Genomic DNA, 21,647 nt, shown 5'->3' with positions numbered 1-21,647 from the left:
CATTTCCCCTAACAATGGCCCTTCCTGGGAAGGGAGACCCAGGCACATCCTCCCTCAGAGCCTCCCCTGGGTGTTCTCAGCCTCTTGCCCGTCCATCAGCACATCCTCAACAGTCTCACCCTGGACAGGGTCCCCAGTCCTGGAGTTGCTCAGGGAGGGACCCTGCTGCCTGCAGAGCTGAGGTCATGAGGCCCTTGTTACCATCCACCTGAGTGTCAGGCCAGGTCACGGACAACTGCCCAGGGGACACTCAGGGACACAGGGGACACTGTGCCTCTCCTGCCTGAGTGTGGCTTCTCTGTTCACAGTCCCTCATGGCTTCTTTTTTGCAGCAGCTCCACCCTCACCATCCTGGGGAGTCACTCCTGCCCCCTGGGGCTGACGCCCCTCCCTTCCTGGGACTTGGGCCTAAAATTTATGGGACAGCCAGTGGGTTAGAACCTGAGCAGTTTAGGGAAATTGTCCTTTAAATCATTGTTTGTCTACAACCCACTCACCGATGACGCGTGGCACATTCATGGTCAGATTACTTTCCCATTTGTCAATGTTACCTCATTGTTTATTTGCTAGATTGGAAGAAGCTGATTTTTGTCTCTTGGTCACCTTTAACTTTTCTTACTGGCCTATGACCAAGTGTGGGTTTGTTTGAACGAAGAAAAACATCTGTAAGATGAATCCACACACAATAATATATTCAAAGTGGATTAAAGATGTAAGAACGAAACCATAAAACACTTCAAAGTAAACATGGCGACACCCTCCAGGACAGCCCAGAGCCGGCCCCAGGGACACAGCCCAGCAGCAAGGGCAAGGGGAGCAGATAAACCAGCAGGATGAAGTAAACCAGAAACTTTCTGAACCTCAAAGAGAATCACAGAGATAAAGAGGAGCCTGCAGAATGGTGGACGATAGATCCCAGCACATATGGGCTAATCCCTCATATACACCCCAATCCAAAATGGGCAGATGCCTAGATAGGCAATTTTCATTTATTTCTTTAGTGTGAAGGATTTTAAATGGAATTGAAGGGGGGGGAGAGAGAGAGAGAAAGATTCAAAATTAGTCTCTAATAGAACTCCAAATATGGCAGTGAATGCCAGGCTCAGCCCGAAGTGTGGTGCTGAGGCCAGAAAGCTTGCCCCAGGTCTGAGGCCCCTCCTGGCAGGAACCACAGTAAAGACCCCAGGGACAGCCCCGAGAGCTGAGGGAGAGACACAGTCAGAGACGGAAGACGGGGATGCAAGAGCTGCCACCTCCATGGGAACCAGATGGAAAGTTCTTAAGGAAGTAAAAATGGAAATTCCATCATTTGCCAAAAAGAAAAACCGCTACAAACAGGCTCACGCACTCTGAAGTCCAGAGCAGCTGCTGGAAAGGCCAAGGCGTGACCCACCGTGACTCCCGCCAACAGCCTGATGGCTACAGACGTGGCGGGGAAGTGCTCAGCGGCATATGACGCAGCTATTAAGCAGATGAAGCAGCGCCTTTAGGAACAGAACGGATGGAGCTGGCAGCGCTGCACTAAGTGAGTAAGTCAGATGGGAAAGTCATACGGGAGATCTACCTGAACTGCGAAACAGAATGACAAAACAAGCAAAGAGACAAAACGCACACTCTCAAATGACAGCAAAAAAAAAAAAATCTTGTCCAAAGTGAAAAAAATGTGCTGGTTCCCGAGGGACAGTGGGAGGAAGAAGGGGTGGAGGCGTGGGCGGGCACTGGCTCAGGTGGTTGGTGGGGGAGAGAGGGATGTGTGCACAGGGGGAAGAGTAGATGCACCCCCAAAGTCATCATAATGAGCTGCAGCATGTTGGCCACAGAGGACCGTGGTCAGATAAACTAGTGTGTTGACAGCGTGACTGGATGGAGAGAAACACAAGCTCCCCTTCAGACGCTGCTATAAACTATCTCATGAGGTAAAAATAGTGAAGTGTCTAGTAGGACAGCACGTGTGTGAAACCAGGGGAGGGAGAGGGTCCTCAGGAATGTCCTCCTGGATCCTAGATGCCTCTGCCCTGTGATCCTCTTTCTGTGAGGAGAATAAGAAGCCACCGTGGTGTTTGCCTCTGAAAAGGGCCGCTGGGTGACGGGGAAAAGCAGACAGACCTTTCATGGAGTAACCGAACTTGTACAGAGTCCAGCACATAGACCTGTACAAAATCTAAGCACAAAGCTTAAAGAAGTGGGCTAATTCTTTTAAAAAGGTTCGGGTTTATCTTCCATACTTCTTTGAATAACCGAAGAGAGAAATATGCTGGACTAGAGTTGATTTTGTTTGATGATTTCAATTTTCAGTGCAGTTCATTTAGTCGTTCAAAGGTCATAAAAATTCATGGATCCGCCTGTGGGTCCTCTGGGCCCACCTCCTGCCACATCTCGGGCCCTCCTGTGGCTGTGAAGAGCCTCTAAGAGCAGGACCCCCAGGACCAGAGGAGGAAGGCGGCCACGCCCAGGCGGATGAGGTTCCCCAGCGTGTAGTCCCCGGGGGGCCGGGCTGGGCCTGGGGAGAAAGACACACAAAGGTCAGAGCACAACACACCAGACCCCGGTGTCTGCCTGACAAATCTGACAAGCTGGTAACTGGCAACAGGAATAGCGGGAAACACCAGGTGACACTGAGGTGGGTCCTGACCCCGCGCAGGACTCATGGAGGATGGCTGGAGGGGGAGCTGATCTGGCTGCAACTGGTCACATGGAAATCCAGGGGGAGCCCTGCTTGCTCCTCCCCCTGACAATGACAACCACTGTTCCTAGAAACCGGACGTGACTGCAGGGAACCGAAGACCCCGGATGGAACTTCTGGACCTACTTTCACAGGAAGTCACAGACTTGGAAATTCAGAGCTTACTGAGTCTAGACATCCAGGATGCACTTGACTTGGATGAGAGGACAATGATTCCCGATATGGATAAGTTTTAACAACGAGCTCAGTGCCAGAAGGTTCAGCCAATTCCTGCTCCGCTCATGCCTCCTGGGGCGACCACAGCCCCTGACCTGAGTGAGCCCTCCTGCTCCCGCGTGGGCTGATCCACACATGCAAAGGACCAGGACCTCCGGGCTCAGCACCAAATAGTGCTGACACGCCTGCGCTGTCCCATGTCAGCTGGGCTGTTGTCGGGTCCTCCACAGCGCCCAGCAGGCACCGTGACCCCAATAATGATGCGTCACACCCTCCAAAAAGTGCCACCTCCATGCCCAGCCTGTGTGGGAACACCCTTCTGTGAGAGGGAATGTGAACAGGAGAAGCTGGGACCCCGCCCGGGATAGGGTCACTCCTCCTGTCTCCTTGTGCCGAGAGGCCTCTGCTGCCCACAGCGTGAGTTTGTCCCGAGGCTGCGGGGCTTCAAACTCATGATGCTGGACAGGGACAGGACAGGGCGGGGCTCTGAGTCTCCTGCCTCTACTCCCTCCTCTGTGGCTGCTCCTCTCCCTCGTCCCTCCCCCTGTACATACCAGCCCCTGTGGGGGGGGTGTAAGGCAGGAGGGGGTGAGAGTCACTGTCTTTCCCACCCTCTGTGGCTCCATGCCCGGGGTTCCCCTCCCAGATGCGTCTCCTTCCAAAGCTCCAGAGGCTACTGGAAAAGGCTGAGACTACGGGTCTGGACCCTCCACGGACATGGGGTGGGGGCTCCTCACCTGAGACCTGCAGCCGCAGGGGGTCACTGGGGTGTGACAGCAGGAAGGGGGAGGCGCTGTGTGAGCTGTAGCACCTGTAGGTGCCCCCGTGGGCTGAGGTCACAGCCCTGAAGGTGAAGAGGGCCTGAGAGGGGGCAGCTGTGTCCTGCAGACGCAGGCGCTGGGGGACGCAGGCGACCCCTCCTTGGAGAGGTAGAAGGTGTCCGAGCGGGCGTCAGAGCGACACTGCAGGGTCACGTTCTCCCCCGGGACACGGTGGGCCCGGGCTGGGCTGAGAGGGAGGGTTTCGTGTCCATTCCTGGGGGGAGGTTTGGTGTTAGAGACCCCCCCAACCCCACACCCCTGACCTTGCGCCGAGGGCCCCTGTCCTCCGGGGCCTCTGGGACGCCCGGTCCTCCACTCCTGTGTGGGTCTCTCTATGTCTGTGCCCCTCACCCCCTTTCTCGCTCGTGCTCCCTGGACCACTGTCCATCTCGGCCTCTGCCAGGACCCTCCCCCTGGACACGCACCCCCAAGGTGACCTGGGCCCAGGCCTCAACAGCCCATCGGGACACAAGGCGGCTCCTCACCTGCAATCAGGATGTCCAGGGGGGCGCTGGGGGCCGACCACACGTGGGAGAGGTTGTGTCCCCCGTAGCACCTGTACTGGCCCCCGTGGGTGTGGGCGACAGGGCCCAGGGGGAAGTCGGGGCTGTGCTGCCCGTCCAGACGCTGGGGCCCCTGTGCCCCTCGTCCTTGGTCAGAGCGAACCTGCCAAAGCCGTCCCGAGCCGCACCGCAGGGTCAGGCTGTGTCCAGACAGCACCAGGGGGCCCGGCTGCGCCGACAGGGAGGGCTCCCCGTACGCTCCTGGGGACACGGGGACAGTGGCACTGAGGGTCACCCCACATTGCCCACTGGGCAGCGCTGAGTTCTCACTGTCCCTCCCACGCCCCTGCGCTGTGATCTGGACCCAGGAGTCCACGTCACTGGCCCCACGTCACCCCCGGCTCCCCGGGACACGGGCTTAGCCAGTCCCTGGGCCTGGAGGGACGTGACGAGGTGCGGCCTCACCTGTGACCTGGAGACGCAGAAGGGCGCTGGGCGCGGACCACATGAGGGGGTAGGAGTGGGGATTATAGTAACATCTGTAGGTGCCCCCGTGGGAGGGGCTCGAGGGGCCCACGGGGAAGAGGGCCTGGTGTCTCCCCTGGAGAAAACTTGAGTTTCTTTGTCGGGGCGGGTCTGAGTCTCCCTCCTTCAGCAGATGGAAAGTGCCCGATATGTTCTGTGAGCTGCAGGCGAGGGTCACGTTCCCTCCTGCGGCCACCACAGGGCTGGGCTGGGCTGAGAGGGAGGGTCGGGGCAACACTCCTGAGGGAGAAGAGTGTGTGTTACAGGGGGACCATCACCCCAATACCCAGTGAGGACAGAGAGTGAGGTCCCCTGAGCCCGCTCTTCTTCCCTCTGCCCGTGAGGGGGAGCCCCAGCGGGAGGGGACCCAGTTTCCCCACTTACCGGTCACCACCAGGTTGAGGGGGTCACTCCTCTCGGAGGAGGCGCTGGTGCTGTTTTCGGAGGCGGCGCTGGGGCTGCGGTAGACGCACTGGTATCGTCCCGCATCGTGCGCACTTGTGTGTTCCCTGTGGAAGCCGACCCTGTCGCTGGAGCTGTGTGGGCGCTCCGTCTCCACGGCTCCAGAGACCCTCTCTTTGTACAGATGGTAGACCTGCGCCTGCTGAGACCCTGACACCAGAGGGTCACAGGGCTCCCCACGGGGACCACGGGGCCTGGGTCGGCCCAGATGGCGGGTTTGGGGAGGGTCCCTGCAAAGGAGTCCGGTGAGTGTCGGGCTGCCTCTCCCTCAGTTTCCCCAGCCGTCACTCAGCCCTCCAGGCAGGTCCCATCGCCCACACCACTGTGCTCCCCCCACTGTCCGGGGGCCCTGGGCTGAGGCAGGAGGTGTGGGGAGCACTCACCTGCCTGGACCTGGTCCCGTGGGCCCTGACACAGCCCTAGAAGAGAGGCCTGTGAGATGCATCCCCCCGCACAGGGGAACTCCAGGCCTGGCTGGGCCCTGAGGGCTGCTTAGATCCAGGGCTGAGCACATCTCCTCTCCCCAGCGTGCTGCCCCCACGAAGCCCCAAGTCCTGGGGTCTCAGACCTGGGAGAGGGGACCCAACCCTCCTCATTCTCTGAAGCTCACCCAGGCAGAGAAGGGCCATGAGGGGGGGGTTGGGGTGCTGCCTCCCATGGCCCTCAGCGGTGCAGACGATGTGAGCCCAGCAGGGCAGACAGATCAGGGGTCTTGACTACTTCTCCATGCGAATGACAGGCAGGGTTCCTCTCCTGGGCCCTCACAGGTAGGGAGCAACCCTCTGCAGGGTCTCTCTCTTCTTTCCCTGAGGACAGGCCACCGGGGATCTGTGAGTCTCCCCAAGTCCGCAGGCTCTCCTCCCCTTTTTGGCAAACCCAGGCCCAGCAGGCAACCCAGACCCAGAGGAGGAGGTCAAGGACACTGGGCGGGGCCTGGAGTCAGATCACTTTCAGTTCTAATTTCCTTCTGCCCATTGCTTACCATTTTTTTTTAAATAAATTTTATTTTTATATTCCCCATACAATTGCAACCCCCTTATTTTGACCCCAATCCCTCCCCTCCCTCCCCCCACCCCCATAGAGTGTCTCTGGTTCATAGTATTTTGTTGATTTTGATTTTCACTTTCTATAGTTATTCATTTTCCTGGTCCATTATTTAGGTTTTCTAGATTCCTGCTATGAGTGAGACCCTCCGGTATTTTTCTTTTTCTTTCTGGCTTATTTCGCTGAGCATGATCCCTTCCAGCTCCATCCAAGTTGCTGCAAATTGCATGTGTTTCTTACCATTTTTTAAGTATATCTTCAGATGCCGCCACCCTGTGAGTACAGTGGCGAGTGCCCTGGCCTCCTTCAGCCTTTATAGACGCTGCGTGGAGTTGGAAAGCTCTTCCTCTCCCGAGCTTCTCTAGATGCAAGTTTTCGTCTTTGATTCCTTCCCCAGACTTCCAACGTCCCTGAGCAGTGACGTGTTCAGAGAGTCCCTGGGGAGGCTGGCGGCCCCTTCCCTAGACTCACCACTGTGGTTGTGACGACAGAAACATGCGCGTATGGTTGATAACTGGCAACAGTTTTAGAAATTGGCAGGAAAAGCGAGGGCAGTGAGCATGAGTAATACCTGGACATCCAGCATCTGAGTCACGGGGTGCGGGACCTTCAAGAGAAGGGGAGACCAGGGCAGACAGGGTCGGCGCAGGTGTGGGGGGGACAGCATCCTCTGCCAAGAAGCAGAGCATCCTAAGAACTGGGCCATCAGGTGGCTGGCCTGCTCTCACAGGGCTGGCCGCCCTGGGAGCACACCTGGATGGTGTCTTTCAGGTAACAGGTCATCTTAAGTTGCGGTGCTAGCGAGCTGATGGCTGATGGAGAAGGCCTCCCGTGAAGAGAATGGACGTCGGATGTCGTGGGGATGACAGAGTGATAGAATCCCAACATTACTCCAACCCTAATCACGAGCGATCAGTATCCTAGATGGTTCATTAGAATTTTCACGTAACCCCTATATGAATCCTACAGCACAACCCTTCAAGCTGTGTGGGGGGGAAGGCAAGAAGAGTCTCATTTTCATGGTCTGTGTGGTTTGGAAAGTCACTGCAGTGGTGAAATACTCGGAGAGCAGCCCCTGAGATGCCCAAGTGGGGTGATGGCAGGATGTGGGGGTGGGGTCGCCTGGGGTCAGTGTGGGTTGTTCGAGGAGCTGCTTCCTGGGGCTGTTCTGACTCACTCAGCTGGACCATCAGCCACAAGCAACATCAGATGAGATTCTTGGATCTTACTGGAGAAGGAAGAGGCCTGTGAGGGCTTGTGCAAGATCACCGGCAGTAGATAAATTTGTTGCCGACGAGACAAAGCACCTCAAGAGGAAGTGGGCCCTGCAGCAGGAGGCCCAGGTGGAGGCTGAGGTGGGGGTGCCTGAAGCCCAGCTGTGGCTGTGGGTGGGCCAGGCCTGGAAGGAGGGCAGGCAGGTTGGGTGTTCCTGGCATGTGAGCTAGGAGGGGGAGGGGGTGGGGACTCTTCCAGGAGCCTTGCTGACTTGGGGTGCCAGCAGGGCCCTCACAGGAAGAAGACCAAGGGGAGCAGAAAACTGGGGGATGTTGTAATCTGGTGCTGACCACAGGGCAGCCGCCCCCATTCCTGGCCTAGTCACAGAGCTTCTCCACCCACTTCCTCCCTGACTTCCCGGAGTCTCAGCCCCTCTGTCCATCTCATCGCCCAAAGCTCTGCCTCTTCGCATGCTCCTGCCTCTGCCCCTTCGACCCTTCGTCTGCGCGAGTGCTCCGTTCGCACCTTGGGCACAAGTGCTAGCTGGGGACAATTGCCGGTTTGGTGCGTTTCCTTGCATCCCTTCTCGCCATCTGAGGGCCTGGAGCTGCCGTCACTGTCGTGATGAGTCGTGCTATGAACGCATTGGCAGAGGGTTGGATTATTTGTAATTTCATTTCTGATTTTTTTTTCTCTTTTGGATAAAATGTGATTCCAGTGACGTCACTGACAACATGTGATGCATGTGATGGGACACCCATGCACACTCCACAGTGACCTTCACCCACAGCCAATTTTCCACCCTCCCATCTTAAAGGCAGCCTGGTAGAGGCAGGTGTTCGCCAATCACTTCTGAGAAGGATTTAATATTTAAAATTATAAAGAACTAACAACTCAACATCCGCCAGTCACGAAAACCAGGATTAAAAATAGGCAGAGTGGGGCCTCCATGGTGGTGCAAGGGGTTAAGACACAACCTATGAAGTTGTCCGCAGCCTCTGCAGCACGAGTTCAATCCCTGGCCAGGGAGCTACCCACATGGCACAGCAGACCTCTCCTGACTCGCCCACTGCTCTCCTCAGCAGTGTACTTGGGTCAGGCTGCCTGTTCTTTCCTGCTCTCTCTGGTGAATTCTCTCACCCGCCCCCACACCTCTGGCCTGTACCCCAGGTCTCGTACACATAAATAAATAAATCTTAAAAAAAAAATGGGCAGGTCTCCCCGGTGGTGCAGCGGTTGAACGCTGGTTTGCGAAGCTGCCCGCAGCCTCTGCAGCGCCGGTTCGATCCCGGCTGCTCCGGCCACCAGAGGAGGGTCCCACATGGCGCAGACTCCTGCCGCCTACTGCTCCCCTTAGCAGTGTACTTCGTCCGTCTGCCTGTTTTGTTCCCTGCTCTGGCTCTGGTGAATTCTCTCACCCTCCCGCGTTTCGGACTATACCCATGCTTATATAAATAATAAAATAAATAAATAAATCTTAAAAAAAAAAGGGCAGACTGTCGAATACATACTTCAGCAAAGAACACATGGAAACACACTCACCCTCGATTATCAGGGAAATGCACAAGGAAATCGCAGCACGTTATCCCGCAGGCACAAGCGGGAAACCTAAACATTGCTGGTAAGGATGGCAGACTGGCACCGTCACTGCTGGGAAGTGTATGGAGGGTCCTCAGAACATGTAAGAGCATGTCTTTGTTGATTGCTGAGTCATAGTCCATTGTGTATGCAGACCACATCTTCTTGATCCAGTCACCTATTCTGGGGCATGCCAGTCACAGCAACATGGATGGAGCTGGAAGGGATCATGCTCAGTGACACAAGCCAGAAAGAAAAGAGAAAATATCAGATGGTTTCACGTACAGGAGGAATGTAGAGGAACCACATAAGGGATCAAGAACAAGAAAGTTATTATAATACATTAAAAATCAAAATCAACAGGCAACTATAAATCAGAGACACTCTGCACGGGGGAGAAGGAAGAAGGATCAAAACAGAAGAGCACAAGGGACTATGGTGATGGGACCCGGGTGAACGGGGGGTGGGTTTTTCACAGGGGCTACACCTGGGAGGAGAAAGCATGCACTGTACAAAAATGAGGACTGATGTAAAACATATATTAAAAAAAACCCTGAAGAGTAGAAGTATCGTAGGATCCGCTACCTCTCGGATAGGTTTTTACCCCAAGACATAAAAATGCTCTGCAAAAATGTGTTCACTGCAGCACCTCCTGCAAGAGCTAAGATACGGCAACAGCCTGAATGCATTCAAGGGGAGGCTGAGCGAGAAGGTGTCGTAGGTGCACGCGGTGCGATACTACTCAGCTGCACACAACAAAATCCTGCAAATTGCGCCAACATGGATGGACCTGGAGGGTATTTTGCTAAGTGCAAGTCTTCTCCTTGTGGTGGAGACACATGATGTGGGATCTACCGTCGTACAAATGCTCCTGCAGTAACATCCTGTGGACTACAGGCGTGGGCTTGTACTGCTAATTTCGAGAACTTGCTAATCTTGCACAACCGAAACTTACACCTAAAAGGAAAATTTCTAGGTCACACGGTGGTTCTGGCCTTGCCTTTTTAGGAAGGGCCAAGCCGCAGTCCACAGCAGCCGACCCGTTTCACATCACCCCAGCCCAGCGCGTGGGTTCAGATTCCTCCACGCGCTCAACAGCACTGCTCACTTTCCCCAGATGATGACCCATCTAGGGGGTGTACCCTGCCAGTTACTGTTCTACCTTGTAGAATTATCTTCCCTTATTTGTAGGGTTTCACTTAAGAATACACACACTCCTAAATTATTCATGGTGTCTTCTTTGCAACTTCAGGAAGCGGAATAATCGTAAACACAGAGTTCTCTCAATATTCTCACACTTCACCCATCCATCAGGTTTGGCCATTTGCAATTTTTGTTTATTTTCACCGACACAGAATTGTTGAATTTCTTCACAGAACACCACATTTCTATCTTCTATTTGATACTTCCATCTTCTATGTTGATTAATACTGCGTGCAGTGTTTTAATTAAAATTGGCTGATACTATCACTCTCAGTGTCCTTGTGGCTGGAGCTGGTCCATTCGTGCATGTCTCTGAGGCCTCCCTGGAGACCACAGCGCCCATCTGCACTTTAGCAAGGGGGCCCAGTGCACCGGGTCAGCCTCCAGCCCCAGGGGCAATCACACTCGTTATCTCTTTGCCTCAGTCTGGACCAGCTAGAGGTAGAACGTGACAGCAGTGACCCTGTGACATGAAGCAGGAATAATCCTGAGGGTAAGGAACAAGGAGGCGGGGCCTGGGTGTGGCACCTCAGGTGTCCTCAGCTTGCAGTATCCTGTGACCTCAATTCTGCAAACTTCCCCGATCGGCCTGGTGGCCCCGTCGCACCCTCCCAACCCCCCATCGCCCCGGGGCACCTTGATGTTGGCGTGAAGGGAGAGGAGGCACCACAGAGACTCGTAAATCCTCAAAACTTCGTGTTCACAGGGGTCTCCAGGGGCGTCTGCCCGGAGCTGTCACCTCAGATAAAGGGTCTTGAGTCCCAAACCTACAGGGGGAGCCTGATAATAAAGGGGAGGTTGTGGGGGTCAGATGGGCTCAGGCACCGTCTAGATTTAGCTCCTCGGGATGGATCTTTGTGATGCCAGTTTGATGACGGACTAAACCAGATCTCGTGGTTGAGCTGGCGTGTGGTGACTAGAGAGGGAGAAACTGAGTCCCAGGAAGGCGCACTGAGCCCGACTGTGTGTGGGGCGTGGCCCCAGCCTTCCGGGTGGGACGAGGCCGATTCACAGAACAGGACAGGAGGGGAGCCATGGAGCTGACGCGCGTGGTGGGGAGGGGAGTCCCGCGTTTAATGACAGGAGGGTCCAGACCTTCACCTGCTCACAGCACGGACCCTCCACCTCCCAGGGACCCGCAGACAGTCCCCGCGCTGCCCAGACCAGCTTCTGGCCTCCGGGCACAGTCACCTCCAGGCTCATGGGCTCTGGCCGGGGCCTTGTCCCCTCCCGGGCCCCCCTCCCGCCGCGTCTCGGGTCCTCCTGTGGCTGTGAAGAGCCTCCAAGAGCAGGACCCCCAGGGCCAGCAGGAGGAAGGCGGCCACGCCCAGGCGGAGGAGGTTCCCCAGCGTGTAGTCCTGGGGGCGCGGGGCTGGGCCTGGGGGAGAGAGACACGCAGGTCACGCAGGGGACCAGGGCACCTCCCGTCAAGACACGGGGTGAACGTGGGGAGGGTCCCTCTCCATCCGACCAGCCCCTCCCTGCGGGGCTGCAGACTCCTCTGCCCTGGCAACCCTGGTCCGCGCGTCCTGGCCCTGACTCTCCCTCCCGGGCGGACACTCGCAGCCGCAGCCCCACGAGCAACGCGTCTGTCCTGACCGGCGGGGACACGCAGAGGGACATGAGGCTGCGTGTCTGCCGCCTCAGCGTCGGGTCTGTGTGGCCCGTCTACGCGGGCCTCTGAGGGGGTCCCAGTGACGGTCCCGAGGGAGACGGGACGGAGCCGATTCCTGGACAGAGGAGCCGAGAGGAGCCGGGACCAGACGGGCGAGGCTCAGGCTGCGGGACGGGCAGGTCCCTGGAAGGTCTTGGCAGCTCTTCACCAAGGAAAGAGCCACCTTTGTGAGATGTGGGGTGCAGGGGAGAGGGGGGCTGACTCTCTGGGGCTTCTGCCTTTGAGAGAGACCAGGGGGACAGGACAGACCGGGGAGAATCACCTGCTCCTCCTCTTCCCGCGTCTCCTCATCATTCTCTCTGTGTCTCTCTCTTTCTCTCTCATCCGCCTCTGGAAGCCCTCTACGTGGTCAGGAGAAAAGACTAATAATTTGACTTTTGCCTTCACACATCCTCTGCCCATCCACAGCAAACGAACAGAGCCCGGAACCCAGCGTCTGTTCACACCCCGAAGGACACGGATCAGTGTTGTTACAAAACTGGGTGAACACAAGAAACGCTTTCTTGTGACCCGATTTTGAATAGTTTCCACAAAATAACTTTAAAATTAAGGTCTGTCATCACAGATTCAGTGTACAATGTTTTCAATAAGCTTATGCATATTTCAGAAAATATAAATATATAAATAATCTACAAATGTTTGACATAACCGGAATTGAAATCATCTCACCATAGTTCAAAACTAGTGGAAAAATAAAATAATTGTGTACATTATGCAAATATTTTTACTAAGTGAGAAACGCCTAATATAATTTAAAATATATTTTATGTAATAAAACCCTGATGTCTCGGAGTAACGAACTGAAGTGACAAGTGATCGTGGTACATATAGAAAAAATATTTTCAATATAGTTGCCTGAAAATACTTTGGGCTGATCATAAAGGGTTTTCATAAAATCACACAAAAGAACGTATGAATTTTCACACTGTCGTCGTGACACAGCATTAAAGAAAAATAAATTGGTGGAAAATCCAGAAATGAAGTTACAGTTCAATCTTGTCTCCCCTCCTCCCTGTCCCCTGTCTCTCTCCCTCCCTGGGGACCCTGAACCCCACCTCCTGTCCATCATACCCGGGGCTCCCCTATAAAAGCCTGTGCAGACCGGGAACCTGCGTAGTGAGGGGAGGACATCGCACACCACCACAGAGAGACCAGGGGTGCAGGGTGGGTCCTCCACACACACCTTCTCCACCCTGACCCCAGAGTCACTGTCACTCATAGCCTGTCTCTCTGGCCCAGGAGCCCCTGCCTCACCCCACCCTCTCATGAGATTCTCTGAGAACAATGACCCAACTGTTACGGTCCTTAGATGGGGCCAAGATGGGGACCCTCACCTGAGACCAGGAGCTCAAGGGGCTCACTGGGGAGTGACCAACCTGCGGGGTGCTCCTGTTGTAGCCATAGCACCTGAACAGCCATCTGTGACTGGGGGTCACGGGGCCCACATGAAACAGGGCCTGAACCTGCCACTGGGGAGTCACTGTAAGTTCAGGGTCCAGGAGGAATTGGGTTCTCCTTCCTCAGTCAGACGGAACCTGTCAAATCCGCGGCCTGAGCCACACTGGAGGGTCACGTTCCCTCCTGAGGTCACCACAGGGCTTGGCAGGGCTGAGAGGCTGGGTTTGGAATAAGATCCTAGGAGAGGGGGGAGTCTGTGTTAAATGGGGACACTCCCACCACATCCTCCAGCGCTGGGCTGTGAGAGGGGAGATATCCTGAGAGCAGACCCCCCTCCCTGAGGGCACAGCCTGAGGCTGTACCCCAAGTGTGCTCTCACCTGTCAGCACCACCAGCTCCAGGGGGTCACTGCGCTCTGATCAGCCAGTAGGGGTGCCATAGTCACAGAGATATCTCCCTGCATAGTCCCCTGTCATGCGTCAGATAAAGAACTGAACCTTGTCCCTGGGCTCCAGTGTCATCTTTCTCTCCCAGGGTGCTGAGCTTCCTTATTTAGCAAGACGGAACTCCTGGGCCCCTGGGGCCCCCTGACACCAGATGGTCACTGGATTCCCCCAGAGGATCACAGAGCCTGGCTCAGCCTAGAGGGTGGGTTTGGGCAGGGCCACTGGAAGGAATCAGAGGCTGGTCTCAGGCGTCCCCACACTAGATCCAGCTCCCAGCCCAGACCTTCCCAGATGTCCCCTCCATCACCCAGAGCTGCTGTCTCCACCCCAGCTGCCCAGGGGGGGGGCCCTCCCCAGTGAGGAGTCGGGACCCGGGACACCTGGGCACAGACTCACCTGCCTGCTCTGGGGTCCCAAGGCCCACAATCAGCTCTGGAAGAGAGGCCAGTGAGAGGCCTGGCCGAGTCCTCACAGAGCCTCCTCCCGGAGCCTCCTGGTTCCTGGGTCCCCTGACCAGGCCTGGCCATGGGGTCCCTCCAGACCAGGGCGCCCCTCCCTCCTCACACCTCACCCAGGCAGAGCAGGGCTATTAGGCTGGGGGTCATGGCGTCCTCTCTGTGACCTGGCTGTGGGGATGGAGGGCCCAGGATGCCGGCAGGATGGACAGACACACGGGTGGGGACACTGGTGGGTTGTTCCTTCCCACCCAGTGGGACACTCAGGGACACAGGGGAGACCGGGCCGCTCCTGCCTGAGTGTGGCTTCTCTGTTCACAGTCCCTCACCACTTCTCTCTTTTTCTTGCAGCAGCCTCCACCCCCACCTTCCTGGTGAGTCACTCCAGGCCCCTGGAGCTGGCTCCCCTCCCTTCCTGGGACTGTGTCCTAAAACTTAAGGGATGGGAAGTGGGCTAGAAACTGAGAAGTTTAAGAAAATTGCTGTTTAATTCAATGTTTGTCTACAACAACTCACTGTGTGAATTGAGCAAATTCATGATCAGGTTATTTTCCCATTTATCAATGTTATTTCATCAAAGCTGATTTTTGTCTCTTGAATCACCCACCTATGATCAAGTGTGGGTTTGTTTGATGAACAAAAATATAAGATTAACTCCACATACAATAATTAATTCAAAATGGATTAAAGATATAAGCACCAATGCCATGAAACAAAAGAAAACATAGGGACACCCACCAGGACATCAGCCAGAGCAGGCCCCAGGGACACAGCCCAGCAGCAAGGGAGATGGTAGCAGAGAAACCAGCGGGATGAAGTAAACCAGAAATTTGTGAATCTAAAAGAAAATCACAGAAGCAAACAAGAGCCTGCGGAATGGTGGATGATAGTTGCCAGCACATGTATCAGGGGTTAATCCCAAATATAAACCGCAGTCGAAACAGGCAGATGGAATCTACCCAAAGGACACAAAAACCTTAATTCAAAAGGACACCTGCACCCCTGTGTTTATTGTAGCACTACTTACAACAGCTAAGCTATGGAATCAACCCAAATGCCCAAAAATAGATTCCTGGATCAAGAGGAGGTGGCACATATACACCATGGAATATTACTCAGCCACCAAAAAGATAAACTCAGGCCATTTGCAGCAACATGGATGGAGCTGGAAGGGATCATGCTCAGCGAAATAAGCCAGAAGGAAAAGGAAAAATACCAAATGGTTTCACTTATGGGAGGAATGTATGGAACCAATGAAGGGATCAAGAAAAAATAACAACAATAATCGAACAACAAAACCAGCAGGCACCTGTGGGTAGGAGACATTCTCTGATGGAAAGAAGGAAACGTGTCAGGGCGGGGGGGAGAAGGGCACAAGGGCCTATGGTGATGGTTCGTGGGTGGAGTGGTGGTGGGAATTTTATGGGGACTGCACAGTGATGTAAAAGATAGGAATAAAAAATAAATATAAATTAATAATTTTAAAACGTAAAAAAATGGGCAGATGCCTTGGTAGACATTTTTCTTCTATTTCTTTCATGTGAAAGATTTTTAATGGAGGTGGAGTTCAGAGAGAGGGAGGGGGTTTCAAGGAACAGTTTCCCAGCAACACTCCACATGTCGCAGTGGATGCCAGGCTCAGCCTGACGCGGCGCTGAGGCCAGAAAGCGGCCCCAGGTCTGAGCCCTCCCGGCGGGCACCACCGTCAAGACCCCAGAGGCAGCCCAGAGACGGCCGAGAGACTCAGAATCAAAACAGGCCCCATCACCCCCCGGGGGGCAGGGCCAGGGCCGCGGGTGCCCCGCTGCGGCGCCACCCCGTCCTACCCGCTGGGTCCCTCACCGGGCCTGGCAGCGGGCGGCGTCCTCGCGCTCTCCGCTGGGCGTCACTGCCCCGCGTCCACCCCGCCGCCCGCCTCCGACCTCGGCACCCCGCCGCGCCACGCCCGTCGCACCATGCCACGTCATGCCCCGCGCCACGCCACGCCGCACCGCGCCACCCACGTCACGCCGTTTGTCAGAGTGCGCATGCGCCGTGGGAGGGCTGCCCGGCCTGAAGCTTTTGACTTTTACTGAACCCCCCACCACCCGGGACCAGGAGAGCCCCCCACGCGGCTCCAGCCCCGCGCCTCCTCCCAGTGTCTCTCCATGGCCCCGCCTGATGCTCAATGACATTTCCTCAGGAGACCCTCACGGCCCCGCCTGCGAACAGCTGCCCGGGATCCCTGATCATAAGGGAGATGCGGAGCAGCCGCTGGGAGGCGCCACCGCAGCCTGGGGGCGCGGAGGCAACAGATGGTGGTGGGCCCCTGAGGAAGGAGCTTTCCCCGCTGTGGCGGGATGCAAGAGCTGCCGCCGCCGCTGGAGATGCGTGGGGAGTTCTTAAGGAGATAAAATTGGCCTCCCTGGTGGTGCAGGGGATAAGAAACAACCTCTGAAGCTCTCCTCAGCCATGGCAGAACGAGTTCCATCCCCTGCTGGCCAGGGAGCTACCCACATGGCGCGGCAGACCTCGCCTGGCTCCCCGCTGCTCCCCTCAGCAGTGCGTTTTGTCAGTCTGCCTGTGCTGCTCCCCCCCCCCCCGTCTATGGTGAATCCTCTCACCCCCCACACCTCTGGCCTGTACCCCAGTTCTTGTGTGCATAAATAAATAAATCTTTAAACACACGCACGCGCGCACACACACACACACACGCAAAGTACAGAGGAAAAAAATTCTTCTACATAGTGAAAAAAATGTGCTGGTTCCCTGAGGGACAGTGGGAAAAGAAGGGGTGGAGGCGTGAGCGGGCATTGTCTCAGGTGGTTGGTGGGGGAGAGAGGGATGTGTGCACACGGGGAAGAGTAGATGCACCCCCAAAGTTATCATAATGAGATGTAGCATGTCGGTCCACAGAGGACAGTGTGGTCAGATAAACTACAGTGTGTTGACAGCGTGACTGGATGAAGAGAAACACAAGCTCACCTTCAGACGCTGCTATAAACTATCTCATGAGGTAAAAAATAGCAAAACGCATAGTAGGACAGCACGTGTGTGAAAAACAGGGGAGGGAGAGGGTCCTCAAGAATGTCCTCCTGGATCGCAGGTGCCTCAGCCCCGTGATCCTTGATTTGTCTGTGAGAATAAGAAGCCACCGTGGTGTTTGCCTCTGAAAAGGGCCGCTGGGTGACGGGGAAAAGCAGACAGACCTTTCATGGAGTAACCGAACTTGTACATAGTCCAAGCACATAGACCTGTACAAAATCTAAGCACAAATTAAAGCTTAAAATACGGGCTAATTATTTAAAGATGAGCATGGAATCTTCCATTATTTTTTCAATAACAAAATGGAGAAATTTTCTGGGCTAGGGTTGATTTTGTTTGATGATTTTAATTCTCAGAGTTGATTTTGTTTGATGACTTTGATTATGTAGTTAATTTGTCTTTCAAAGGTCATAATGATTCATGGGTCCGCTTCTGGGTCCTCTGGGCCCTCCTCCCGCAGCATCTCAGGTCCTTCTGTGGCTGTGAAGAGCCTCCAAGAGCAGGACCCCCAGGACCAGCAGTAAGAAGGCGGCCACACACAGGCGGATGAGGTTCCCCAGCGTGTAGTCCTGGGGGCGCCGGGCTAGGCATGGCGGAGAAAGATGTCACAATTCACACAAATGACCAGGGGACCTCCTGTCAGGACACGGGGTGAACGTGGGGAGGGTCCTTCTGCCATCCGACCTGCCCCTCCCTGCAGGGCTGCAGACTCCTCTGCCCCTGGCTATCATCCACTGGGGCCCTGTGCTCTCTAATGCTGCCCCAGGGGACACCGCTCTGGCTCCAGGCTCCTGGACTGGTGGGAAGGCCTGTCCCCCGGTCCCCTGTGCCCGCCTTCTCCTTTAGCGAGACCTGAAGTACCTCCTCTCCGTCTCATCACTCGCAGCCCCTCAGAGTCGCCAGGGGATGGAGCGCCCACACCACGGGGAGCACTCTGCCCTCCCTGACCCCATGTCCAGCTAAGACCCCTTCGCATCTGCAGACCCAACAGCACACAGACATTTCATGTGTATCTGTGTCCCACGTAGAAGACCTAACTAAACCTCTTGGCCAACCGTCAAGAGAGACCATAGGAACACTCTGCAGACGAGGAGCTGGGCTCAGAGGGACGGGGCATGCCCAGGCCTGGCCGGGAGGCGCAGGGAGAACATGCACCCTGCTGTCTGACCCCCGCCCCAGCTTGTTTTTGGTGACTTGGACCTTTTTCCTGTGATAGGACAGGCTGCGCACACAGTCTGCAGGGAAGACCACGCATCACATGTCCCCGCTCTGTTCATCCCGACAGCCCCCCGTGAGTTAGACCTGAGGGCTGGGCAGGTTCTCCTCCGTGACAAGGGGAGACGTGGAGGCCAGAGTCCGGGGAGGCTTCCAGCATCTCCATCAGGGAGACTGGAAATAACTGGTGGACCCCAAGCCCCACCTCAGAGAGCAAGGCCGGGCAGCATCCTCCCTGCTAAGGCCCCTGACCTCCCCCAGGGAAGACCTCTATCCCCCACTGAGCAAGACCCCAGTGATTCACAAGCTTGGGTCCAGGAGTCGGGGGGCTGGGCTCCCCAGAAGATCCTGGGAAAAGACAAGAGGATGGAGGGGCTGGAGCTTCCCCGAGACCCAGAATCTGTTCAGACTCCTCTTGTGTCTACCCTTGATCCCCAAGGTCCCCTCTGACGCCGAGGGAACTCCTGGTGATGGATGGTCAAGGGGAGAAGTGGGAACACACTTGTGTCCCCCAACCCTCTGAGGGTGGGCCAGTCAGGGTGACCCTCCTTGGAACCCTCTCACTCATAGTCAGGAAGGGGGTCACCTGGACAGTACCATGAGCAGAGGGGACATAGCTGGGGACCTTCACCTGAGACCAGGAGCTCCAGGGGCTCACTGGGGAGTGACCACACCTGCGGGGTGCTCCTGTAGTAGCCATAGCACCTGAACAGCCACCTGTGACTGGGGATCACGGGGCCCACAGGAAACAAGGCCCGGAAATGTCCACTGGGGTGTCGCTGTGAGTCCAGGGTTCTGGAGAAATTGTGTTCCCCTTCCTCAGTCAGACGGAACCTGTCAAATTCCTGGCCTGAGCTACACTGGAGGGTCACGTTGCCTCCTGAGGCCACCACAGGGCTCGGCAGGGCTGAGAGGCTGGGTTTCCTGTAGGTATCTAGGAAAGGAGGAGGCAGTGTGTGAAATGGGGACACTCCCACCACATCCCTCAGGGCTGCACCATGAGAGGGGAGACACCCTGAAAGCAGACCCCCCTTCCTGAGGGCAGAGCTTGAGGCTGGACCCATGAGTGTGCTCTCACCCGTCACCACCAGCTCCAGGGGGTCACTGTGCTCCGACCAGCCAGCAGAGGTAAGATAGACACAGTGATATCTCCCTGCACAGTCCTCTGTCAGGTGTGGGATGGGCAACTGGGACCTGTCCCCGGGCTCCAGTGTCATCCGTCTGTCCCAAGACGCTGAGCTTCCCTCTCAATCAAGATGGAACAACTGGGCCCCCCGGGCTCCCTGACACCAGATGGTCACTGGATCCCCCCAGGGGATCACAGAGCCTGGCTCAGCCCAGAGGGTGGGTTTGGGCAGGGCCCCTGGAAGGAATCAGAGGCTGGTCACAGGTGTCCCCACCCCAGTTCCCAGCTCCCAGCCCAGACCCTCCCAGATGTCCCCTCCATCACCCCAGACCTGCTGTCTCCACCCCAGCTGCCCAGGGGTGGCCCCTCCCCAGTGAGAAGGCGGGACCCGGGACACCTGGGCACAGACTCACCTGCCTGCTCTGGGGTCGCGGGGCCCACACTCAGCCCTGGAAGAGAGGCCAGTGAGAGGCCTGCCCCGCGTCCTGACAGAGCCTCCTCCCGGAGCCTCCCGAGTCCTGGGTCTCCTGACAGACCAGGCCTGGCCGTGGGGTCCCTCCAGACCAGGGCGCCCTCCCTTCTCACACCTCACCCAGGCAGAGCAGGGCCGTGAGGCTGGGGGTCATGGCGTCCTCTCCGTGACCTGGCTGTGGGGCTGGAGGGCCCAGGGTGCCAGCAGGATGGACACATGGGTGGGGACACTGGGGTTGGTCCTCCTGTTGTGGGTTTGTCACATCGCGTCCCCACAGGAAGGGGAACTGCCCCACGAGGCTGACTCTCGTTTCCCCAGGGCAGGGCTGGGCTGAGAGTGGATGTGGGGATGTTCTGACCACACCTGAGGCTTCTCTGCCCCTGAGTTGCTGTCCCCACCTGACTCCTGTTCTTACTGTCTGCATGCACCTGCCCCAGGGCCACGTCTCAGACAGGTTCACACTCAAGCCAGCAGACCACCCAGCGCCCCCCAGGCCCCTGGTTAATCACACCTGAAGTCCCTCCTGCCCTGGGGGGGAGGAGACACAGGCCCAGGTTCCAAGGACCGGACCCGCCATCCCCACAGGCCCCTGCCCTGCTGCTGACGCCTCAGACACTCCCTGCCCCGTCTCCAGTAAACCACTCTGTTCTCGAGGGGTGCTCTGCGGGCCCCACTCCAGGTTGTGGCTAGGGGCGCCTCCCCAGGAGGGAGCTCCTGTCCCGTGGTCACTCCTGCCCACGGCCGAGCCTCCGTCTCCCAGCCCAGGAGCGGCCGCAGCTGACTCACGAGGAGATGCGTCCTCTGCAGAAACGGTGTCGTGTGGCCGAGCAGCGCCAGTGTCCCCGCGAGGCTTGTCTGTGCCCCCCCCCAAGGGCTCGGGAAGGGCCTCATCCACACTCACGCCCGGAACAGCCCCGGAGCTTGGGTCCTGCCGCTCTGCCCGTGCAGTGACCGCTCCGGGTCGGGCCCCTCAGCCCCGCAGCCGTCCAGGCTCAGGGAGGGGGCCGGGGCGGCCAAGGCTGCTGCTGTCCCAAGATTCCAGGCTGCTCAGGGGAGTTGGAGAGTCTCCTTAGGAGGAGGCTCTGGTCACAGGGAGTTTCCCCAGGCGTGGGGCGTCTTCACCACTCAGGCTGCTGCAGCCCAGGGGTTCTGAGGCAGCAAGAACCTGAAGTTGGGGAGATTCTCTTTCCCAAGTCCCCTGATCAGCTGCTACTTCTGTTTTGGGGAGCCAGGATCTACTGTGCTGTGGGGTGAGGGGTCAGCGGGCGAGAGGGATCCACACCTCAGCCTGGATCACAGTGCCCAGTGCCCATGCAGGTGAGGGTGTGGGGACGCTGCTGATACTGACAGCCCGAGGCAGCCAGAGCCCCCAGCCTCGTGGAGCCCTGGGGAGAAACCCTTCACCCGCACAGGCTCCTGCAGGAGGGGCCTGGGTGCCTCTCACAGGGACTCCTCAGCCCACAGGAACCCACATCGAAACCACCCCCACAGCGGAGCACACTCAGCTCCAGCTCTGGCCACCTCTGTGCTGGCCCAGCAGGGAGTGGCAGGGGGTGTGGGGGCTCCTCCAGGGACTTAACCCTGGG

At 56.7% G+C, this 21,647-nt stretch overlaps 1 pseudogene; it reads right to left on the bottom strand.

The window, feature by feature from the left end:
* Positions 1 to 1,962: 1,962 nt before the first annotated feature.
* LOC119248732 (leukocyte immunoglobulin-like receptor subfamily A member 6) lies at positions 1,963 to 20,215 on the bottom strand (annotated as a pseudogene).
* Positions 20,216 to 21,647: the final 1,432 nt, after the last annotated feature.

This window comes from Talpa occidentalis, unplaced genomic scaffold, assembly GCF_014898055.3.
Source record: "Talpa occidentalis isolate TD23 unplaced genomic scaffold, MPIMG_talOcc4v2.1 talOcc4.17, whole genome shotgun sequence".
Classification (NCBI taxonomy): Eukaryota; Metazoa; Chordata; class Mammalia; order Eulipotyphla; family Talpidae; genus Talpa; species Talpa occidentalis.
This window is presented reverse-complemented; position numbering and strand designations above follow the sequence as displayed.